At 37.5% G+C, this 24,148-nt stretch overlaps 1 pseudogene; it reads left to right on the top strand.

Moving 5' to 3' along the window:
• Positions 1–688: 688 nt before the first annotated feature.
• Positions 689–24,148, top strand: part of LOC131312995 (protein CHROMATIN REMODELING 5-like) — a 38,753-nt pseudogene continuing 15,293 nt past the window's right edge.

Genomic DNA, 24,148 nt, shown 5'->3' on the forward strand with positions numbered 1-24,148 from the left:
TACTTATTTTGAAACTTCTTAAAGAAAAATAAGAAGGATTGTTCCACAAAACCTAAATAAGCAGTTTATTTCACATTTTCAAACTCAAAAATAACGAAAATGAAAAATAATTTTTCAATTTTTTTTTGCACCGTATTAAAGATCTCAATGAGATCTATCAAATAAGATCCATATTGATAGAAAAATTATTTGCGTAAGCACATAATTTTTGAACTTGAAATTATCTTCTTAAAAAATAAGTAATTGTTCACCATTTTGTGGAACAACCCTTCTTATTAGACAAAAAATAAAAACTTAAACCCGTTCTGGAACGGGGCCTTAGGGGTGTTTCGGATTGTGAAAAAAATATTTTTGAAAAAAAAGGTAATTTTAAGTTTAAAAATTATGTGTTTACGTAAATAATTTTTCTAAGAATATAAATCTTATTTGATAGATCTCAATAAGATTTTTTATACAGAGAAAAAAAATTTAAATTTTTTTTTATTTTCATTATATTTAAGTTTATAATAAAAATTAAAAAAAAGAACTTTTACAAATGAAAGTTTTAAACTGGAAACGGGCCTTGGAGGGTGAATTGGATGGCCCGTCCAATTCTTTTTACCATAAAAAAAACATTTTAGAATTTATAAACCCTTAGTAATGATCTCTACGCTCCACCCTCGCCCCCACCCCCAACCCCAACCCCACCCCCCGCTCTCTCTCTCTCTCCCCACGGCCACGCCTGCACAACCACAACGGCCACATTCTGTTAGGTTTTCGAAAACCCTCGCACACGAAACTCCCTCCTCTCCCCTTCTCCCCACAAGATCGACCACCACTCCAAACTTCCATCCACCGCACCACCACATTCTATTAGGTTTTCGACCAGGAAGAGGGTTGTTTTTTTGGACTTGTGTCCACGATCGAAGTTCAGAAACCTTGAAGGAATATGGATGGGGAGGAAAATCTATTTATAGATTTTGAATACCTTACTTCGGTATGAATGTTTCTATTTGCTTCTTGATTTTGTGTTGATTAATCAGTTTGTGTCAATAAATTTGTCAATTTTTCTTCATGGATCCAAAAAATCTTCACCTTGGAGCCTGCGATGGGATGGCAATGGGCTACCGTGTAGGGGCTTACGAGAGAGAATAAAATTTCTGCTCCCTCGGTATTTCTCATTACCCCAAAAGCAGTGTTCTACGCTGCCTTCATCTTTTTTCGTCGCTTCTTTGTGTGTGTGTATAAGCCTTTCATCTGATTTTTTCCGCGTGAGGATTTTACACTGCATAGTATATTTGCGGTTTTACATGTTGTGTTTGTTTGTTTGGTGTTGCCTCAGTAATTTTGCCTTCTTTTGTCGCAGTGTGGACTTCTCTTCTGCTTTCGTCAAGGCTCCCAGGCTGTTCGGTTGCGTTCTGTGTGCGTAAAGGTAATGATCAGCTCGGTGTTTATGCCTTAGTTGGGTGGTGTTTGTGTTAGGGTGTAAAAATAGCTGTTTTCTCTGTTGGGGGGCATTTGGGCGAGGGATTGGGGTCTGCTCCTCTGTTGAATGTCCGTTGTTTTGACATAAAAAACGCAGCGCTGAAAGAAGAAGACATTATTGTTTTATTTCCATTAGTCTTGCCAACGAATAACTGTTGTAGGTATTTGGGTTTCCATCAGTATTATATCCCTTTTATTTGATTTTTTTAGAGATTTATAGCTTGTTTTAGAGTTCTTCGATTTAGTGTTTCAATTCTGTTGTGCGATTGTTTGATTTAGGATTCTTATTATGCTCTTCTATTGTTTTATTTGATATAGGGTTCTTCAATTCACACGGAAATCCCAAACCCTAAGTCTGTGGCACCATCGCTTTGAGTATGTTTATCTCGACCAGGTACGGTCTCCTCTCTCTCTCTCTCTTGGAGAAGATATTTGGAACAGTGAAACTCACACCTGTAGTATATTTTAAGATTAATCAATAATCAATTTATGTTCGATTTTAATGCAAAGATGTTAGGGTTTGACTCTTACATGGTGTTCTTCTGTCTTTCTAGCTTTTTGACCTTTTGTGTTGAGGGAAAATTCGAATTGGGAGGATTATTTTGTTTTTCATTTGCCTTGGGAGTTAGGACCAAGAAGGTTTGTGATTTCATAATTTTAATTAATGTGCAAGAGTAGAGACTTGGCACAAATTACATAGAGGTGCTCTATTCATCTGTTCTGCTGTAATTGGGTGTTGTGGTTACAAGATTGTCTTTGTTTCAGGGGCAACTTTTGTCATGGGGTTTTGCTTGATGGAACAAAAAAGGCATCGTGGAATGTCGATCATGGGGATATTAGGTGATAGCTCTTTAACCTTTGGCTTGTTGTCACATTTCTACAGCGGATGCATCCTTTTTCTAGTCCTTTAGATTATCTTCAATTGTTTGCAGGTCACATAAAGTTCCCTGAGTACCAATTAGTTCAGCTTATGTAATGGTTTATATGGGAGGTTGGTTTTTGGTCTTGGTGCTATTGGTTTTTATTGTGTGACATATTCTTACTAAGCCATCTTTTTTATTGGTTTTAGTTACTTTGGTGCTTCTAGACGTTGATGCGTGTTGGCTTACTTGGATTTCAGTTTAATGGGATACAACACAGGTTTAAGTCAAATCCTTTTCCCATCTAAATTGGACATCCTCTTTTGATATCTCTTTGATCTTTCCTTTAGCCCATCATGATTGAGTTACTTCTCTTATGCTAATCTTTCATGATGCCTCAGCTCTTTATTTATACATGGTGTTATTGTATCTGATGCTTATATGTTGTCGTTCTTATTTAACGACAAGAATGGTGGAGAGAATGGTAGAGGCAAGCCAAGGAAGGGGCAAAAATAAAAAGAAAGATAGCCCAGGCGTAGGGCTTGCTTCAAAGTTCAAACCTAAAAGTTTCAATGACCTATTTCTAAGCTGCATTTTTTGATTTTCCAACAATTAATTCATGTTTATCTTGATCTTTGATTTGAATTTGTGTTTATCTTCTTTCCTTTTTAAGTTACAGTATAACTATTTGTTCTCAATTGTGTACAAGTTATATTTAACGCAATTGTCTTTTTCTACATATAGAGATCAGTCAACAGGTCGCGTCTTTTTTTTGGGTTGTGGATTAAATCTTAGCTTTTTTCCTTTTATGGAAAGTGGTAAAGATGATATTTGAAATTGACATGTATATTAAGTTCATGTTTTTTTAATTGTTCATTTTGCTGGTTTTGCTCGTTGGTTGCTCTAAGAATCATTTCTAAAACATGCAAATGATTTGGAAGTACTGCGTACATTGCTTGGCTAGCTGGATAATTATCTTTTGCTTCATTGTTGCTTCTAAGAGTAAACTAGCTGGTATCTTACCTTAGGGTGCTGTGCATGCCATAACCAACTCTGTTAAATTTCACTCAAAAGCCATATACTTCAATAACATAAAACATTCTCTCGTTTCTCTTCGAAATATGCCTATTTTCCCAAAATTGTAGCTACTAAAGGTGTGTTTCGACTCTGGAGTGTAGCTACATAAAACATTCTCTTGTTTCTCTTTGAAGACTGTGTTTTGGAGTTTGAAAGCAGGTGATAATGGCTAAGGCAATAAAGGGAATTGCTCCAATTGAGACCTCCTAACCGCCGAGGAGGAACAGATTCAAGCCATCCTCAACTACATCCAACTCCCCTTCTATGATGTCATTGAATGGTGCATCTCATTCAATGACATGCCATGTTCTGACCTCGTAGAAGAATGTATTTTGGTAATATGATAAAATGAGGTTGCCTTTTCAATTTCATGTTCTTAATCATCCTTCTTATGATACCAATGGTCTAGGAATTTGAGGGTGGGAAAATTATCCTTCGTGTAATGTTTTAACGGGAAAAGAGGTAGGACGGTTAGTACTTAGTTCTTACTGGGACTGTTGTGGTACTACCGGATGGGTTTGACATATTCTTGCATGCAATTGTTCTAGATGCATTTCTTGCACAGGTGCCTGAAAATGAAGAAGTGATAAAATGGTTGTGCCTTATGCATTTGGAGACTTGTGTGAACATTTTACATGTTATAGAAGATGTGCGGAAGAATTCTGAGTTTCCAATAGATTCTCTCTTTTCTGTTCTAAACTAGGGTTGTTCCTGTTCAATGCACGGGAACACAAAAATTGAGTTCGACATTTCTGTTGTCCCGTGCACCGAACGCTAGTAGTGTGCCCGTATATTGTACGGGCACAATGCTAGCGTCCGGTGTACGGGATGAAAAAATGTCGAAGTCAATTTTTGTATTGTTCCATGCATTGAACGGGAACAACGCTAGTAAAGAAAGAAGTGTAAAAGGGAGACAAACTTCGAACAGAAATACCTCATACATGGCTCACCTTTTTTCCCTATGGGATGTAAACTGTTCCTTTTTTTTTTCCCTACTATGAAAAGTGTCCTCCTACAAATCTGAACCCCTTGTTTGTCTTCTTATTGCAATTGGCAAGGCACAATTCCTTATGGTTCTTCTGGCGTCTATGCCATTGATCCAAAAAAGAGAGGGAGTTTAGAGAGGTAATTAAGTTTAAATGCCCTTTTGTTTTGTTGACTTATTTTATTTGTTTGAAAAGTACGTAAATGCTGTGGTGTATGATATGAGAGTAACATTTTAGGCAGTGGGAAGAAGAGAACGTGGGGGAGGTGGCAACGATTCTCACTCACGTGTTTTTTTTTCTTCTAAATTTTAACCGCTATTCAGTTTTTTGGGAATGGAAAGACTAATAGTTTTTTGCCACCTTATTAATTTATGAATTAATAATAAGAAAACACAGAAAATTGGGGATGAAGATTTGGAGGGATGAGAGGGCAACACACATTTGCATAGGATATTGATACAAGATAGATAACCAACTTTTAAGTAGATTAGTATTATATGATTGCATTCTTTGTGAATGAGTTGCATGCACTATTATTTTCAAAATCTTAAGCCTTTTATCTGAAGCATGGGCTGCAGCTGTTTGCCAAAGATTGCCAATCTTTGCACTTGTGGTTTCTCTCACAGTGTTTCTGTAAGAACAGAGTACGGAGCAACAACAATAGGGGTACATTGCTTGCCTATCCGGAGTATTATATTTTTCTTCTCTGTCAAAGCTTCAAAAGGCTTGCTTCTGGGTGTAAACTTGCAGGTTAGAAAGCTTATTTTAGTGTCGTGTGCATGCCATATTTTAACTTCTCATTTGTATGTTGATGTGTTCTTTTTGACAACATTACACTTGAAAGTGTTTACTTTGTTGGTCCTTATCTATCCTCTCTACTTTAGTTTATGGAAAAGGGAACCATGAAATTTCCCTTGATGATGTTTTGTAATTTGCTAGGACGATACGATTTCAAAAATCGTATTTGTTTTTCAAGGTTTTATGTTGTGATTTCCTACTGATGTGTATGTCTCTTTCTATCTCGTGTGTATCTCTTTGTTTTGTTATTGAGTACACTACTGAACCAATACCTTTCATTATCTTTTCTCTGTTTTTTTTTTTTTTTTTCCCAATTTCCTTTGTTTGATCACGATGGGGTAAGACTTAGGAGATCATGATGGGGGTGGTAGATCACGATGGGCTGTTGTGAGGTTTAGATCTAAGGAGCCATCAATTTCACGGTCAAGATAATAGTGTCGGTTAGTAGATTCGACTGGCCAAATTCTGTCCCATTTTGCTTTGTCCCATTTAACTTCTACTTTTGCATTGTTTAATTTCCTCTTTAACCTTTGCCTCTCATTTGTTTTTCAAGGGTGTTGATTTGAGAGTAGAATCAACTTACCAAACTTTGCTATTGGAAATTGAGTGTCCTACGTATCCCTCTCTTTCTCTCTTCTTTCTTTCTCTTTTCTTTTTCGGTAAAGGTTTGACAGAAAAAATCTAATATGATACATGAGTCATGTAGCAATAATCCATATGCTGGTTTCTATTCTTTATGAGTTTGGCAAACATCAAGCTTTAAATTGACACATCAGTCATGCAATGGATGTAATTAGTTTCATCAAGGCATCAAGCCTGACATTCAAATTGATGCAATCATGGTTTGCACTAATTAGGCTATTAGCAGTTGTGATTAACTATGAGCCTTTTTGATTGCTGATCTTAAAATCAGTTATGATTAACTATGAGCTATCCTAATTAGCACTTTTTGATTTGCGTTAATCATGACCAGATGTTGCTTAAGTGGTTTTCCCTTTGTGTTTGCTTTTGATTTTTCTGTGTAAAATAAAACGGAAGAATTAGAGGAGGGGCTAACAATAGTGTTTGCAATTTTTCTTGAGTGAAATAGATCAAGTACACTTCTCAAAGCTGAGCAAGTATAATTTACTATCATTTTGGGGTCAGATTTCGGTAAATGGTTTTTTTTTGCTATATTGATGATCTACATTATAGCTTTGCATGATGATGTAGGACAAAAATGGAGAGTTTTTGTATTTTATTTTTATTGTTTTAGAATAAGAATTTGACTAGGAATATTTTCGTTTAGGTTAGAATTATTAACTTTCCGTATTCGGTTTGATTTTGATTTCTGCCTTTATTAGGATTCTTGGTCTACAAGAATTAGGATTTTATTTTAATTAATTAGGAAATTTCTTTTATTTAATGCCGCTTGTTTTGGCATGATTTATTATTTCTTTTACAGTAGGATTTCTAGGGTTAGGGTCTAGGACAAAAATGGAGAGTTTTTGTATTTTATTTTTATTGTTTTAGAATAAGAATTTGACCAGGAATATTTTCGTTTAGGTTAGAATTATTAACTTTCCGTATTCGGTTTGATTTTGATTTCTGCCTTTATTAGGATTCTTGGTCTACAAGAATTAGGATTTTATTTTAATTAATTAGGAAATTTCTTTTATTTAATGCCGCTTGTTTTGGCATGATTTATTATTTCTTTTACAGTAGGATTTCTAGGGTTAGGGTCTTATAAAAAGGGCTGTAACCTATTCAATTAAGAAGACTTTAAAATTTTTATAACTTTTATCAATAATATTCAGAGATTTTCTCTCTCTTTTTCTTGTGCGCAAGAATTGCTCGTTGCGACGAGTTGTTTATCTCGTTTGGACTAGTACGCTAACTAGTCTCTCGTGAATTCCGCCGCGTCAAGTGGTATCAGAGCAAGGCTTTGCCTGGTTCGATGGCACCAAACAAAGTTGAAGACACACCCATTGACGTTGGTCGTGGGCATGCTGACCTAAGGAAGATGATGGAGGATACCCGAACACAATTGCAGGATCGAAGCACTCAGTTAGCCGAAATCCGTCAAGATACTCGCACTCAGTTCGCAGAGATCCGTGATTTACTGCATGGGTTGACTCTACAAATTCGCCAAAGGCCAGAAAGGGTTGAGAAGGATCGCGCGTTGGGATTTGCCCATCGCCAACCTCCTAACCAGAATAGGAACCGCGTTGAGGGATTTGCCCGCAACCAACCTATTAATCAAAACGTCTCCAGAAGATATTCTTATTATCAACTTGATAGTGAGGATGAATCTGAAGACGAGTTATTTGAGGATTATTATGGATATCAGTCGAATAAGCGACACTCAAGGTTTGAAGGGTTTTATCACATAGATGACGACTTTTCAACTTTTCAGGTACAACCAATAATTCCTAGTTTTAATGGGTATTGCCATCCTGAGAATTTAATTTATTGGTTTCGTAAAGTTGATAAGTTTCTTGAGTATATGAAAATTCCGGAAGAAAAGGAAGTTAGATACGTGACTTGTAAATTACAAGGCTATGCTTCTAGATGGTGGAAGCAATTGCAATATAATCGGGAGCGCCAGTATAAACAACCAGTCAAGACATGGCTCAGGATGAGACGATTGATGAGTGATAGATTTCTTCAATCGCATCATGGTCAGATGTTATATGAAGAATATCGAAGAGATCTTGAGTCCAAGCGATTGTCCCGAGATAATCTTGGGTTGTCTTATTCTTTTTCAAGTAATAAAAATTATACCGTTGCGGCTACTGAAAACTCGAGGGACACATCACAGAGACTGTTGGGTTCAGGTCACTCAAAGCGTCAACAAACCGATAAAAATCTTTCAATCTCAGATTCCTCACGTTCCAGCTATTATGATGGATATGAAATCGCAGAAGAGGAAGGAGATCGAGTTGAACTAGAGGAGGTGATATTTGTTGAGCCCAACATCGAAGAAACAGTGGAGGTCGATGTTGAATGCAATCATTATGGGTACAATAAAACTGATGATAAAGAGAAAGTTGACCTTTATATTAGCAAAAAAGAGGAATGCAAGATTGAAGTTCATGATCAAGATGAAATTGGCATCAATACTTGTGTGCAAGAGAATATTGAAATTATTTCAGATGAGGCTGCGGAGGACCAAAATAATATTGCATTGGAGGCTTGTGCGTTTGGGCTTGATGAATCACCCGCAATAGAGTTGACTACAACACTACAAGAAAATATGGCTGTTGCTGAAATCCGATTTTCTAACAAAGGAGTGCCAACCAACTCTATAATAAATCAAAGTCTAGAGAATCAGCAACTTCAGCATAAGGTTCTAATTGATTTTCTTGGAGTGCAGCAATTTGATTGGGTTCTCAACGTTCATCTAGTGAATTTTGTCAACAAGTTAAAGCATGCTGAGAAACAATCTTTGCAAATACACTTTTTCTTGAAGTTTTATTTCAAGTTAAGGAAGGAGTTGAAGTATTCTAAGTATCTGTTTCTTTGGCATGGAAGATGGCAGATTCCTAACGAGAACTCGAGGTCGAGTTCTTTTGAAGTCTTCTTAATTGAATAGGTTACAGCCCTTTTTATAAGACCCTAACCCTAGAAATCCTACTGTAAAAGAAATAATAAATCATGCCAAAACAAGCGGCATTAAATAAAAGAAATTTCCTAATTAATTAAAATAAAATCCTAATTCTTGTAGACCAAGAATCCTAATAAAGGCAGAAATCAAAATCAAACCGAATACGGAAAGTTAATAATTCTAACCTAAACGAAAATATTCCTGGTCAAATTCTTATTCTAAAACAATAAAAATAAAATACAAAAACTCTCCATTTTTGTCCTACATCACATGATTAGATGCTTTGTGCCGTATGGATAGCGCTTGATGGCTAGAGTACTGCATTGGTTTCTTGATTTTTCTAAATGGTTTTTGGTTTTCTCTATTTTTGATAGTGTTCATGAATTGGTTTCCATTTCTTGAAACCAGTTCTCTCATTACTATAAGCTATCCTAATTAGAGCCATCGTCATTGCATCTCATCTGAATTTTTTTTGCCGAGGAATTTATACTGCCGAATATATTTGCGATTTTGCATGTTACGTTTGTTGGTTTGGTGTTGACTCAGTTATTTTGCCTTCTTTTGTTGCAGTGTGGAGTTCTGTTCTCTTCTGCTTTCATCAAGGCTCCCAGGCTGTTCCATTGCGTTCTGCGTGTGTTAAGGTAATGATGGTGTTTATGCCTTTGTTGGGTGGTTTTTGCATTAGGGTGTAAAAATAGCTGTTTTCTTCATCGGGGGACATTTGGGCGATGGCTAAGCCTACTCCTCTGTTGAGTGTCCGTTGTTTTGACATAAAAAAACTCAGCGCTGAAAGAAGGAAAAATTAGTTCTTTGTTTCTATAATTTTTTTTTTTTTGCCAACGAATAACTCTTGTGGGGTATTTGGGTTTTGTTCCTGCAAAAAAAAATTAGTTCTTTTGTCAAAGTAGAAAGGGATTTCCGAGGTTGCACTATAGATGGACCTGTGGATTTCTTTGCGCAAAAACTCCACTGCTAAAAAGAAAGAATAATGTAAATAATCAGCGGTCTCTTTTGAGAAACTGGCGTGGCGGTTGCTGTTGTGGCTCTTTAACTTCTTTGTACCTGTGATTTTATGTATGCATGTGCTTCCTGTGATTTTAGAGATGGTGGTCTGTTAACTTGTGTTCGTGGTGCATGTGGTTTCTGTACTTTATACTTGAGTTTGTATAATATATTTTCGATTGTAATTACAGTAGGATTCAAGATGATAGGGTACAAGATGATGCAGCGATAGAGAATGGTAGAATTTCAAGCTTGCAGCCTTTTGGAAGGAGAACAGCTTTGGTGGGAAAATGGGGTTCAACCTTTTGGAAGGACTGTCAACCTATGCAGGCTCATGCTGGGGGCTCGGAATCTGGGCAGGAGTCAAAAAGTGGATCCGAGTATAAAAGCGAGGAAGGATTCGAAGGAGATTCATCAGATGCTGGGGAAGCTAGAGCAGGGTCAGAAGATGATGATGAGTACAAGGAAACAGAAAAGGTTCAAAGGGATCACGTTGATGTCCCTGTAGATGAGATGTTGTCTGATGATTACTATGAAGAGGATGGTGATGATCAGAGCGACTCCTTGCCCTACAGACCAGTAAATCATTCCAGTGGTTATAATTCAAAGCCGCAGTCAAGGTCTGCTGCAAACAACATTGTGGCTAGGAATTCAAGAACTGCAAATGGTGAAGAAGATGATGACTAAGATGCTGATTCTGACGAAGATGTGAATGATGGTAATGGTGTTTGTCATCGTCAGATTTTCTTCTTAGATATGTTTTTGAAGGGTATATGAGTATTACTGAGTGAATTTTATAACAAAATAATTTTGGCTTGCACACATGCCTCTTGATGGTTGTTGGGTTGATTGTTTCTTTTCTTGTTGTGGCAGGGGATGATCCCGATGATGCTGACTTTGATCCTGAGTATGGTGCTATGACAAGCCCCAAGAGAAACAAGGTAATCACATACGTATTTCTTTATCTAAGACCTTTATATTATTAGTTATTCTTCAAATGTTCTTGCTATTTACCTGGTAAACACGGATTATTTCTTATTTCGTGCGTTGTCTGTACTGTTGTTTTACATTGCAATTTTGTCCACTGTTTTCATTTCTGACTTGAGTTGGGATGAGTCATATTCATTTTGATCTGTCATGTGAAGCATATCATGCAAAATAGGTTGAAACCTTTGGAGATGTAAGCTGAAGTATATGAAATGACGTTAGAGTTAAAACATTATGGAAGGTAATATTTGAAATAAATACTAGAAAAATGTATGTCTGCTGGTTGCAAAATGTACAAGGACCACCAACCATAGCGAGCAGCCTCTATTTTGTTTAGATGATGCAAACATCGCCTGCTTTAATAGTCCTTTTAGGAGGCAGTGATGTTCATAAAGCTTTCAGCATTGTCTGTGGAGGTTTTAAGTATTGGCCTGTGATCGTAGCAGCCAAAAAAAAGTTATTGGCATGTGATGCTGGTGAAGAGATAGAGCTGCTAAGTTGGAAATGATCAAGTGCTATTCTTTCCAAACCAGACCAACCCTGATTTTCGAACTTCAGATATTCAACTACTTTTTGAAAGCACAAATTCAACACTTGGGTTGTACCACCACCATCAACACCATAACTGTCACTAGTGCCACCTTTTCACTCAACTGCTGTGATCTGAACCAACCAAGTGGCAAAACAACGAGCATTTGACCGTAATACAATCACTGCACGCTGCCACTATTGCAACACCCTTACTTCCTCCACAAAGCTACTACTTGGCTTTGCGGCCTTGACACTCTATTGTGTTGTGAAGATCTGAAAAGTAATTTTCGAAAGTATCAAATTCAGTTCTGGTGGCTTCTACATGGGCTGTCCAAGTTAAATGTGACTTCTTGGCATCTTTGAAAGTAGTAGTTTGTGTAATTGACGTCTGCATTGTGGCTTGGAGTGATGGAGTTGATTAGGAGTTTTTTACTTTTTTGGTCTCGTGCTTCTCATCTGAGGTTGATGTTAGTAGGTGCTACTCCTCATCTACGTAGCGTGATTGTGTCTAAAAGTTGCTTCTATTGCACAATTACCCATTTTGTTTGCAAAAGGCTTTAGATTCGTTGATCTTGTAGTGTTAAAGCTTCCAACTCAAGATCAAATGGAGGCTGCCGCCGTTGCCCGGGCTCGTATACTAGTTTTGAAGGTCTACTTAAACTATGTGGGACAAGCTTTGACATTCCCCCACGCGTGCAACCCCAATGCGCACGTGGAGCGGTGAAACAAGAATCCAACATATAGGGATCACAATGAAACCAAGTGCACTTCCTTGAATAAATGGGGCAACAATCTAAAGAGTATTGTCCAAGCCTCCGAAACCTTGGCTTTGATATCATGTGAAAACATCCAATTGAGTGAAGAGGCCACCGAGGGTCATGTATTGGTTATTGAGGCCATAATTGACTGATTTAGGACAAAGCTCCAACATATGGAAGTTCTTTAAGTCAAAATTGTGATCTTGATTGAAAAGTGAGGTTTCCTAGCTAAGTATAGACAACTGGATTTGTATGTTGTAATTGCACTTTAGAGTGGTGACTGGTGCTTCCTGAGGGCTGAAGCTTTCTAGTGCCTTAGTCTAGGGAACAAAGATGTTCTCATGATTTTGTAGCAAGAATTTGTCCTTTTACCTGATCAAGGTTCCTATTAGGGATAATTTTTTGCCTATTGATTGAAGTTCGTCGCTTTGTTGTTCTTTCCACTTGGCACTCACTGGGTGGTTAGCAGTTAGGTGGTGGGGAAATGATCAAAATGACCTACTCAAACAACTTGCCTGTTAGTTGTGTCACACTGTTACAAGATGTTAAGAGTCAGTGGTAACAAATCACTGAGTAAATTTAGATGTCGTGGCTCTGCTCATTTAGATTTTAGATGTCCATTTAATGTGTCATTACTAACTCCCATGTTAGAATTTTGTCAGATACGATTAGTTCAAGTGCCATAAAAATCTTGGCCGGGGAGGGATAAATCTTAAAGGCATTGCAGCCCCCATTCCCGGCTTCGTCAATATCAATATAAGAACTGGCACAAAAGAAGGGAGATCCAGATGATCCATACAAACATGCATTTTTCAATCAATTCTCTATATTCAACTGGCTCTCTCGCTCTTTTGGTGTTATCTCGCGTCCCCGTCCCTCACCTGGCTTAAAAAGCCCCAGGCCTCGCATGGCATTTTGCACTTTCCGTCATCGCATCTATTGCAGCTGATACCACTTTGCTAACTAGCAAGAGTTATGTGCTGAGATAGACTCCAATTTGCCTGATTGTTTAGATGCTTGCATTGGGTAGTAATTCAGAAATTTAGGAAAACAAAAGTAGCCACAAGTAGGTTTAGATGGAGTTTAAGTGAAGGGTCTTTATTGCCTTGATATTGCTCAAAGAAAAAGACCTGGAGGAGGTATAATTCTTTTATGGACGACCGAAGTAGCTCAACATCACCAAAACTAATGTCATTCTTCGAATTTGAGATTTATGGTCTGAACTCTTGACAATTATTCAGAAATTCTTGTGGATGGACAATTGTCTTGCTAGTTTCTAGCATTATGGCTTTTATAGTTTTACACCTCTATTCTGTTTGTTGTTTCACTACTCATGTGCTGCTGATTACCAGTCTTTCAGAGTGATAAATGAAATTCCACAACACCCCCCCGCGAGGGGGGGGGGGGGGGGGGGTGGGGGTGGGCGGAGTGGGGGACCTCCTTGGACCTCCTTTTTCCCGGCCATCGTATTTGTTGGTCACTCTTAAGTTGTGTATTCATTCATTGCCAAAAAAATTATATTTCTTGCTTTGATTATTCCTTCCATGTGAGTAAAAGACATAGGAGTATTAATCTATTGTGGAGCATCTGAATTATTTTGGAGCATTTTCCTCAACATTGCTAAAAGCAACCAAAGTGGGGGAGGCATCAATCTGTTCTGGATATGTGGAGGTAGCTCAGTAGAACTTCTTTCTTAGAGTGATAACAGTTTTTTCACAAATAGTTCACATAAGAATGCTACAATGTACAGTCATAATTGTAATACGACTCGGAATCAATTTCATCATCCTCTTCCTCTTCTCAACCCCTTATTTTTTTTTATTGCCACTAATTTTTTATTTGTTTCGTTTCCTTTCTTTGATTTTTCGTTCCATGTGAAGTGAACTTCAGAATGTTTTGCACTTTTTTCTCTTTTATTGGTTTCTCCATTTTTCTTTTGACGCTGGTTCTGTTTAGTGAGTATAAAACTCTAGCAACGACTTGTATAGTTATCAGTTTTCATTTTGAATTCTTATAGTCATGATGTGATCTGATTACTATAGATTTTCTATGAATTGAACGTGGAACTTGAACTTCAGCGTGCTAAGAAATTGCATTCTTCGGCTGTTATCAAGATGAAGATTGGGATGGAGAAGAAGATTCTGATGAAGATGATAAAAGTGGTGGTGGTGATGAAGTTGATCTGGATATATCAGGTGAAGATGATGCTTATAAGAAACCTTGGGGTAGGAAGCCAGGTAGGGGTGCACATAGTGTGAAGTCGGCTAGAGAAAGTAAATCGTTTACTTCAAGTTGACGAAAATGAGGTAGAATGTCATTTGAAGAGGAAGATTCATCAGCAAAGGATTCGGAGGTTGACAGCGATGAGGATTTCAGAAGTATGACTGGGAGAGGTGCACATATCCACAAAAGTGTTGGTGGTCGTTCCGCTTATGCAAGTGGAAAATACAATGAAGTAAGAACTTCAACTCGGTCAGTGTGTAAAGTATCATATGTTGAAAGTGAAGGAAGTGAAGAACTTGATGAAAGCAAGAAAAAGAAGAGCCATAAGGTGTGCTTTTACTGTTGAATATATTGATTGTTGGATTCATTTATGTTCATTACACTTCCATTTTCTAGTTCTTGAGTTGGATAAATTTATTTCTAAACTTCATGTTCGGTTGAAGTGGTTGACTTCGTTTTCGTTTTGGATCGAAACCAGACTGTATAGTCTTTTGAGGATTGAAATTTTTGTCTTCTATATTCCTAGTCGGCCCTGTTTGTTGGAGTATATAATTCAGAAGACATGCTTTAGCTTTGGGGCTGTGGTTGCGTTTCTCAACATCCATTTTGCATTCAAAGACATGTCTTTTAATTTGTTTAAGGTAGCAAGGCACCCTTCGAAGGCAAGGCCACTTTGGACCCACCGTGTATCGTTGAACCCTGGATTCTAGCGAGAGTTGAATACGCGTTCTTCGTGTTAATGGCTGTCCCAGTGACAGCCTTCTGCTTGGGTTTTGTGGGGGGCATTTTTCTTGACATGATACCTGATGTTCCTAGGAACTAGATTTGGTTATTCAAAAGGTCTTGTAGTTCTCCCTTTATTTGATACTGTGGTTACAGCAGAGTGAATATAACGGGGAGAGGGTTTGTTGGATGCACTTAAATCTGTTGTAATCTTACCTGATTCCAGTTTCCTGACATATGGATCAACAGATCTCAAAAGTTAATGGAGATATTTGCATTTAACAATGTCTTGATTTACCAGTCATTTATTCTGATAAGGAAACTGTTGAGGTTGATGTGTGGTAAGACTAGACGAGACATGATTAGAAATGAAACGGTGCGTGAGAGTAGGTGTAGCACCTATAGAGGAGAAGTTGAGGGAAAATAGGTGAAGGTGGTTTGGGCATGTCTACCGTGGACCAGGAGATGCAGTAGTTAAGAGAGCAGATATGATAGCTTTGGGTAGCAATGCTATGGAGAGGGGTAGTCCTAAATTGACATTAGATGCATTATATGAACAAGTGGCCCTTGACAGAGCTCAATGGAGGAAAAGGATTCATGTAGCCGACCCCAAGTGATTGGGACATAAGGCTCGGTTTGGTTTGGTTATTCTGATAAGGAAACTAATTCGTGCATCTAGCAAATTCAAACTATGGGATCACACTAAACTTAACCCGATTGTTTATGTTAGTTTCTGTGCTTTCCACTTTGCATTGTGTTTTGTCACTGGAACTCTCTCTTCTAGGTAAAACTTAACCATCTTCCTTTAAACTGGATTCCATCCTCCTTGTAATCATATCCCTTTTGTGATGAATTTCATTTGTTGCTGATAAAAGATCTAAACTAATTACTAGTGTCTGCAAACTAATGGTCCGGATTAGTTAGTTTTTAAGTAGTGTTTGTTGGTTGGTCTTCCACTTCCTAGAACTATTCACTTCTATTGTCTTTTTTAAGCTATTGTCATTGTACCTGAATTTAATGTGCATATGTTTCTTGTTGAATTCCTATAATTGTCTCTTATAGTTTCTCTATTCTTTCAAATTCATGTTAGTTACATATTTATTCGTGTTTCAAAGGACGACATTGAAGAGGAAGATGGCGACTATATTGAAAAGGTGTTGTGGCATCAGCCAAAGGGAACAGCCGAAGAAGCTAAGAGGAATCAGAAGTCAACAGAACCTGTGTTGTTAAGCCAATTGTTTGATGCTGAACTCAATTGGAAGGAGATGGAATTTATAATAGAATGGAAAGGCCAGTCACATCTACACTGTAAGTGGAAATTATTATCTGAGCTTCAAAATGTAAGTAATTGCATGTAGATTTTTATGTTATACTGGTCATTAATATTAGTCCGATGCATAGTCAGTACTATTGCCCCAATCATGGCTTCTGTTAAAATCAGATTCCTAAGATATCTTAATAGCCTGAAATTAGTTACTTCTCTTCTTTCTTATTTGTTAACGGGATGCAACTTCTTTTTTTCCTTCTGTAAATTTGCAGCTCAATGGTTTCAAGAAGGTTATCAATTACACTAAAAAAGTGATGGAGGATATTAGATATCGGAAGAGAGTCTCACATGAAGAGGTAATCTCAGGTTTAGCAAAGTATATGTAAAATCTAGGAGTTCATTGATGGGAATTGGAAAGATTTGAGAACAAAATCAAATTTTACTTTGAAAGTACAATGGTTTTTGCTTTTTCTTAATGTTGGAGTTGTCAAATCCAAAATTGAAAGTTGTAATGATGTTACCTATTTTATTATCTAGAAATGATGAGAATTGGTCTGTGAGTCATAAAGATGTCTCAAATGCATGGACTTTGTTAAAACTTGTAAATTTATTGGAAAATTTATCTCAGCAATTAGATGTAGATCTCAAGTCGTGATGACGCCGCAAATGACGTGGTTGGTTCCATGCAAGTTCATTTTAATAGGAAAATTTTCAGATCATCACCTCTCGTCTCTCCTTTGGACCTTTTCTTATCCTTGTCTCTTCTTTCATAAACCTGATTGTCTTCCTTATGTCCTTTTGCCTCCTCTCTCGCATCTTGTTTTTATATACCAAAAAATACGTTACCCATCAGGTCAAAAATACTTTACAATTATTAAAAACCCGTGTTATGCTGTGCATTTAAACTAACCTTCATATTATCTTCATTGGCCACCTTCATGCAACTCAAAGAAGGAAAATGAAAAGCGAAGTCCAATATACTCAATTTTGAAAGATTGTAATGTGATTTGATGTGTTTTTTTCCTTTGGATTACCTTTTTTTTAATGCCTCCACAGACAGAGATAATAGTGAAGAGGTACGCAGAGATAATGTTGAAGAAAGGATAGTAGACTATAGGTGAAAGGAAAACTTTGTAAATGAAAAGATCAAATTGTAATTATTATGTGAAAGAAGTGATTGATTATATTCTGTTTAATGAATCAAAAGACTGTCATTATGTTCTTGCTCTTAGTTTTTTTTTAAAACCGTTTAGAGGAGGAGGGTGCTGCAGTCTTTTTTCAATGTGTCAAAATTTGTGAAATCAGTGTTATGCAGTTTAGATTTAATTTAGCTTCATTGATTACTTCATGCAACTCAAAGGAGAACAAATTAAAGAAAAGTGGAACATAATTAATTTTGAAGGATAGTAATGACATTGGAATTCTTTTTTATGAGGATACCTTTTATTTGTGCCTCCACATGAAATAGTGAAGAGATATGGAGATACGATGTTGAAAAATGATTTTAAGTTGTTGATATATAGTCAGAAAATTTTGGCAACGGAAGGCACAAATAGCGTTTACAAATGTGAAAGCAAAAAAATAATATATATTTTCTTCTGTTTAATGAATCAAAAGATGTGAAATGAGGAACCGGACAATTATATTTTGGTTTATATTGAATTTCATTATATTCTCGCTTTTGCTTTTTTGTTAACCTATTATAGGAGGGGAGCTGGGTACCTGTTAGAGTGTTATTTGGAGATGAAGAATAGCGCTGCTAGTTTTTTTTTTTTTTTTAAGTCAAAGGAGTGATGCTTTTAGTTTTGGAAAGAGTTTTTAGTTTTTGAAAGGAAATATACGTTGGCATTATATTCTTATCATGTGAGCGCAGGGAATGAGGGGGAGAGGGCGAAGCGGTAGAGAATGCCACATGATTTTCAGAATTTTTAGAAAAAGGAGAGAAAAATACATTGCCATACTATGTAGAGATTTGCAGTTGGGTATGTGGTCAATTGCTTTAGTTGTTTGATTTCTGGTATTACTGTTCACATTCCGTGGAACGGTTCACTCACTATGCTATTCTATTGGTGCATCAATTGGCTAGATTGAGGTCAATGATGTGAGCAAGGAAATGGACTTGGATATAATCAAGAAAAATAGCCAGGTTTGCTTTTGGTTTCTACAGTGGTCGTCTTTTGCCTCCTCCTCTCTCTCTCTCTCTCTCTCTCTCAGTTTGACGCTCTCTGAAATATGTTATAATATTGCACGTGTAGGTGGAGAGACTAATTGCAGACAGAGTGGGTAGTGATAGCTCAGGTGTTATGATTCCAGAGTATTTAGTCAAATGGCAATGACTGTCTTATGCGAAAGCAACCTGGTATGACAAAGTTTAAACTGCCATGTAGCCTTCAGTTTTCTTGAATACTGAATAGGTTTTCATGAATATCTCATGTAGAGTTTCTCTACATCCAGGAAGTATAAACGCAATTGCATTTGTTTTCATGTTCAGCACTGTTATTTTTGCGACTTTGTAGCAGAAACAGAATGCTAATTAGGTTATGATGCTATATTCCAGGGAGAAAGAAGTTGATATTGCATTAGCTCAAGATGCGATCAATGAGTACAAGGTAGCATACTGATTCCTATGTGCTTTGTGCTCCTTAATTCCGTGTTTATCTTTGTATTGCTGTTGAAATGCTGGTTAATCTTGCTGGAATTTGCATTATTTGTTGATGCTGCCTACCTCTTGCTTTGAAAACCAGTGTGATACGGGGGCATTAGCTTCTTTCCATGAATGAAAATACGTGGTGCATGTGTGTTGTATATGGTATCACGTTAACTTACCATTTATATTATGAAGCTTTGGGGTGCACAGGCAGGCTTTTGCTGCTTGTCACATGCTTATTGACCTTTTTATTTTTCCAAGCATTGAAATATATTAGTCAAATACCCAAACCAAACCAAACCTTGTGTCGCAATCAATTGGGGTCGGCTACACGAATTTTATTTTTCCATTGAGCTCTGTCCAGGGCTACCTGTTCTCTTAGATTTAGTAAGCCCAAAACGCACAGAAGTAAATTTAAACAGTGATTCGCATGTTTCGACACATGCCGAATGGGAAAAATAAACCTTCTTCGTGGCTAGAACATACATTCATATCATTTGACTGTTGTGTAAAATGGTAATGATCTTTCCAATGACTAAAAGTGTGGACATCCATTTCTAAATTGATGTTATAGTTATTTGGCTCGACTGATATTGTGGAAGCTATGTAGGCTATATGTCTTTTTCAACAGAATGTTCTTTTATCACTCACTGTATCCCACATCGTTGCGTATGGAATGTTCAACAGTCTGGCTAGGAACAGCACAGATCAATGCAGATAGGTTTTGTGCAAACAAGAAATCTCAAAAGCAAATAAGAAACTTCAAAATATAACAGTAGGTGGTCTTCCTCAAAGGAGTGTCACACAGCGTGAAGCTCTAGTTTGCCTGGAAAGGTATAAGAAGTTAAGGAACTTCTTGCAGCATTGCCTTCATGCAAGAGTTTGAGGAGGACTACTGATAGTGTAGATATCAACTTTGTGCTAATCATGTTTTATGGTCAGATATTACAGATGACGACTGAATCTAGATTCTAGGAACTCTGTTGATGTCTTTGAAGGATTGCTGATGGAAAAGAACCTCGAGGTTTTGGTGTTTTGGATAACCTTTGCCTTGAAATCACCTTGACACAGGAAATGGTCTCATTGGGACTGTTAAATCTTTGCTTTCACTGATGCCCTTGCAAGTTACAACAGGTCAGGTATTCCCTTCTCTCACTGGGGGAGAATATCTGGCTTCTTAAGTAGGGTGTCCCACACTCATTTGGTTGAATATACAAGGAGGGGAAATTTGAAAAGGATTGGATACAGGATAACTGAAAAGGGCTAACTAGTAAATGGTTACTCAGATAAAAAAAAATGAAATGGGAGGTTGTATTGGTGTTTTCTTCTTTTTACTTAAACAAGGGTTGGAATATATTTTATATTTAAAAAAAATATATTTTATATGCAGTTGCCTGCCTCTTTTCTTATCTTCCATCAAATTGGCGTGGTGACAAATATGGATAATTGTCCATTAAGCTGCGTTATGTTTTTCCAAAGGAAACATTTGATATAGTCTCTCGTTTCTCTTTTCGCTTAGGTTATGTTCTCAACTTCTCATCCTCTTATGTTTTGGTCTCCTTGAAGTTTGCAATGGATTTTCTCAGTTAAGTCTCTCTTATGCTTCTAAAGTTTTGAAGCTATTGTGTTAAGTCTTTGTGTTTTGGTAAATTTGGTCCATTTTATCGCCCACAATTTGATGTTTTACATATCTCTTAAACATTTGGCATTTTAGACTTTTTATTCATTGACTGATTGACAATACTTAGTTTGGTAGTTTTGGTTTTTGACGTCTTTCTAGTTTGTGTTCGATGACAAAATGGTCTATTGAACTAGGAAAATTCCCTTTTTAAGGATCCAGTCCCACTGTCTTTCTATCAATAACTCAGTTCTGAAAACAAAAGAAAAGAAGGAAGTCAAACTTTCGACTACAAACGAAGACAAGGAGATGAAACAGGGCGTAAGACAGACAAGCAAGGGGGGCCAGGGACAGCAGGCACTAGCGGACTTTCTGGCAGCCCATCCCCATCCCGTTCCAGATGACTCACCCCTTTCCCAATCCTGCTCTTCCATTATCATCCCATCTTCGCTTCTCGATACCTCCAATTCTTCTGATTTTCCATGCTGAGGTCCGCCCTTTGATCCAGCTGAATATCAAGATAAGTTGGAGTGTCTTCATTATTAACTAGAGTCAAGTCTTTTCGTTTTGTTTGGGGAATGGGGAATCCGGGATTCACTAGGTAAATGAGTGTTTTCTTTCATCTTCATCACATGACTTTGGTTGATTGTTCTCACCATTCAATATGCGACCTTTGCAGATTACAGGCCTTTACACTTCTGTTAAAAGCTCCTTTATGTTATTTCCTGTTTCACACATCTTGAATTCATTGCGTTACAATCAGCTGATTTGTTTTCATTTTCCTATTGTCAATTCATATTGTATAACATTTTTGGGTGCAATTCTTCTATTTGCCAATTCGAAAACTTGTGTGGAGATGTGGTTTAGGATATTATGGTGGTCTAGTTTTCTGATTTCTCATGGCATGTGCAGGCGCGTGAGGCTGCGATAAGTGTACAAGGAAAAATGGTTGATTCCCAGTGCAAGAACGGTAAAGGTGTGTTAATCTTGGAATGTTGTCTGCTTTTTTATTTCAGCTTTGGGATTCCACATTGTAAACTAAAACATTCAACTTAGAATATTTTTAGTAATGTCTGTATTATTCCCTACTACGAAGAAATAGCAGTTCTAGAGTAGGTAATGACACGTTGTATTGAAAGTCTACGAAAACCATGAGAATGGTTACATAAAGTTGAAATAATTGTGTCCCTCTTGCAATGCTCTGTTATCAGTTTAGAAAAAAGTGGTGTTCTGTATAGAAAAAGTACCTATGCTACTAGTTGGAGACCATTTATTCTTTGTACCTATGGAATTTGCGAGATGTGCTACGTGTTCAAGATTCAGCAATAGTGTTGTCTCATTGGAGGAGTAATTATTCAGTGCTCCTAGGGCACCGTCACATGGTGCTGCCAGCCCCTTTTCCACCACACCTTGTGGTGGGCTACATACACTTTGTCTTGGGCCCCACCACAATGTGTGATGGAAAAGGGGTCTGAGGTACCACGTGGTGGTGCCCCAGGGGCACTAAATAATTCTTCCTCCTTGGCATACAGCTCATCAGTAAATTCACCACGATATGTTTGTTTTTTAGTTTTTGTTATGAATTCTCCTTTTTTCATACCAGAGTGACCTATGTAATTCTATGGGAAAATTTTCTGGTGTCCTTGATTGGTAAAGTGGAACAGCTGACAGAAAAAAGAGAGCAGTAAATCCCCAGGAAAAAGGTGCAACTTTTGTGTAGTTTGTGATTGGATACAACTGTTCTAACAGAAGAAAATAACTTGTAGACGGAATTTGAGGGAGTATTGGACATGCAAGCCTTTTCATGGACCTACTGTGTTGTCCACATGATGTATTTCTTGCTTAATTATCTCAAGTTGGATAGTGATGTCCATGGCTACTCAAAGCTAATGGAAACTGTGGTTTGGTTTCTACTCTAAGTCTAGTTTACTTGGTATTCTTGATGACACTGTTGACGTTCTTCAATGAACCCCACCCTGGGTCTTTCTTTTGTGGTTGTGAAGGATAGCTGATGGTGAGCTTATGAAAGTTGCTTGTACTGCAATCAGTTGTTTGAACAACTGATCGGAACTATTAAGATCAATGCTGAAGCGTTTCTCCATTGTTAGCTTCTGATAAATATTTAATTCAAGTCCTTGGAAACATACTAGGTTTGAAAGATATATTTGTTTGGCTTTGTATGCCAAATGATTGACTCAATTCGGATTGCATCGGTACATCCAAAAATATCTAAACATAAACGTTAGTGCGTCCTGTCTTCACAATTACGGCATTTTAGTCAACCATTGTTGGCAAGATTGGTTGCATGTTTTTCTGCATGTGCACTCTTAAACAAAGAAGAATTCCTGTGATTACTGTGGTATTTTGGTTTGAGTGCAGGCTCTTTTGGATTTTCCTTGTTTGCTACACTTGATGGCATGTTTTTCATGCATCTTCTATAGTAATATGTGCTTTTCTGTTTTCCTGAGTAACATTCTTATTCTGATACCATCACTATGGCTTATTGCCAAACTCAATAACGGTGCTCCTGATTTGCTGCTTATTTTCAATTTCACTATAGTGATACTATTTCATCTATGAAGTTGTCTGAATCTATTTGTTAATTTGAAAACACTCTTGCCCTTTAGCAAGTCTGAGGAAGCTTGATGAACAGCCTGAATTGTTGAAGGGTGGAAAACTTCGAGATTATCAGCTTGAAGGCTTGAACTTTCTCGTTAACAGGTATCACAGAGCATATTCTGTTTGAATCTTGGAATTTGATACTGGAATTTTCTGTTTTATTCAATGTTCTAAATGGCGCTTGGCGCTAGTAGGGCGGAGACCCACCTCCAAGCGCCAAGCCGCCTAGGCGGCGCCAAGCAATTCGGCGGATTTTTTTTTTTTGAACAAACCATCATCCAATCAAACTATATTCCATGTATCCATAATGCAAGTTCAAACTTCAAAGTACAAACCCAAATGAAATTAAGTAGTAGCAACTAGCAAATAAGTTGAATAAGACAATAAGTAGTAGGGCTTCGCTCACATCCCTTGTATTACTTTTATATATATATATATATATTTTTAGGCCGCCAAAGGCCTCCAAAGACGCCGCCGCCGCCAAGACTGCCAAGCTCCAAGACCGCCAAGGCCGCCGCCAAGACTGCCAAGCTCCAAGGCCGCCAAGCCCGCCTAGGCGGCCGCCAAGCACCGCCAAACCTCCCTAGGCGCCAAATTAAACGCCAAGGGCTATTGGCGTGGCGGCAGGGTACCTCCAAGCGCCTAGGCGGCCTGGGCGGCCGCGTTTAGAACAGAGGTTTTAATATAGCTTCACTTGAATACTTGTGCTAATTGGTTTTGTTTTCGTAGCACAGTTGGAGGAATGATACAAATGTCATATTAGCTGATGAAATGGGTCTTGGTAAAACTGTTCAGTCCGTGTCTATGCTGGGTTTTTTATAGGTACAGATTCGCTCGTGTTGATATTGACAAATCTATGAGAGAGTATATTTCTGGAAAACTGTGTTGTTATTCCCTTAGGAAGACCCTTTTCTCATACTCTTCATTATTCTATACATTAAATGTTTACAACTATCCAATCCCAAAGATTAAGCCATTTACCACTAATTCCCTAATCACAAG

The sequence above is a fragment of the Rhododendron vialii genome, chromosome 13a (genome assembly GCF_030253575.1).
Source record: "Rhododendron vialii isolate Sample 1 chromosome 13a, ASM3025357v1".
NCBI classification, from domain to species: domain Eukaryota; kingdom Viridiplantae; phylum Streptophyta; class Magnoliopsida; order Ericales; family Ericaceae; genus Rhododendron; species Rhododendron vialii.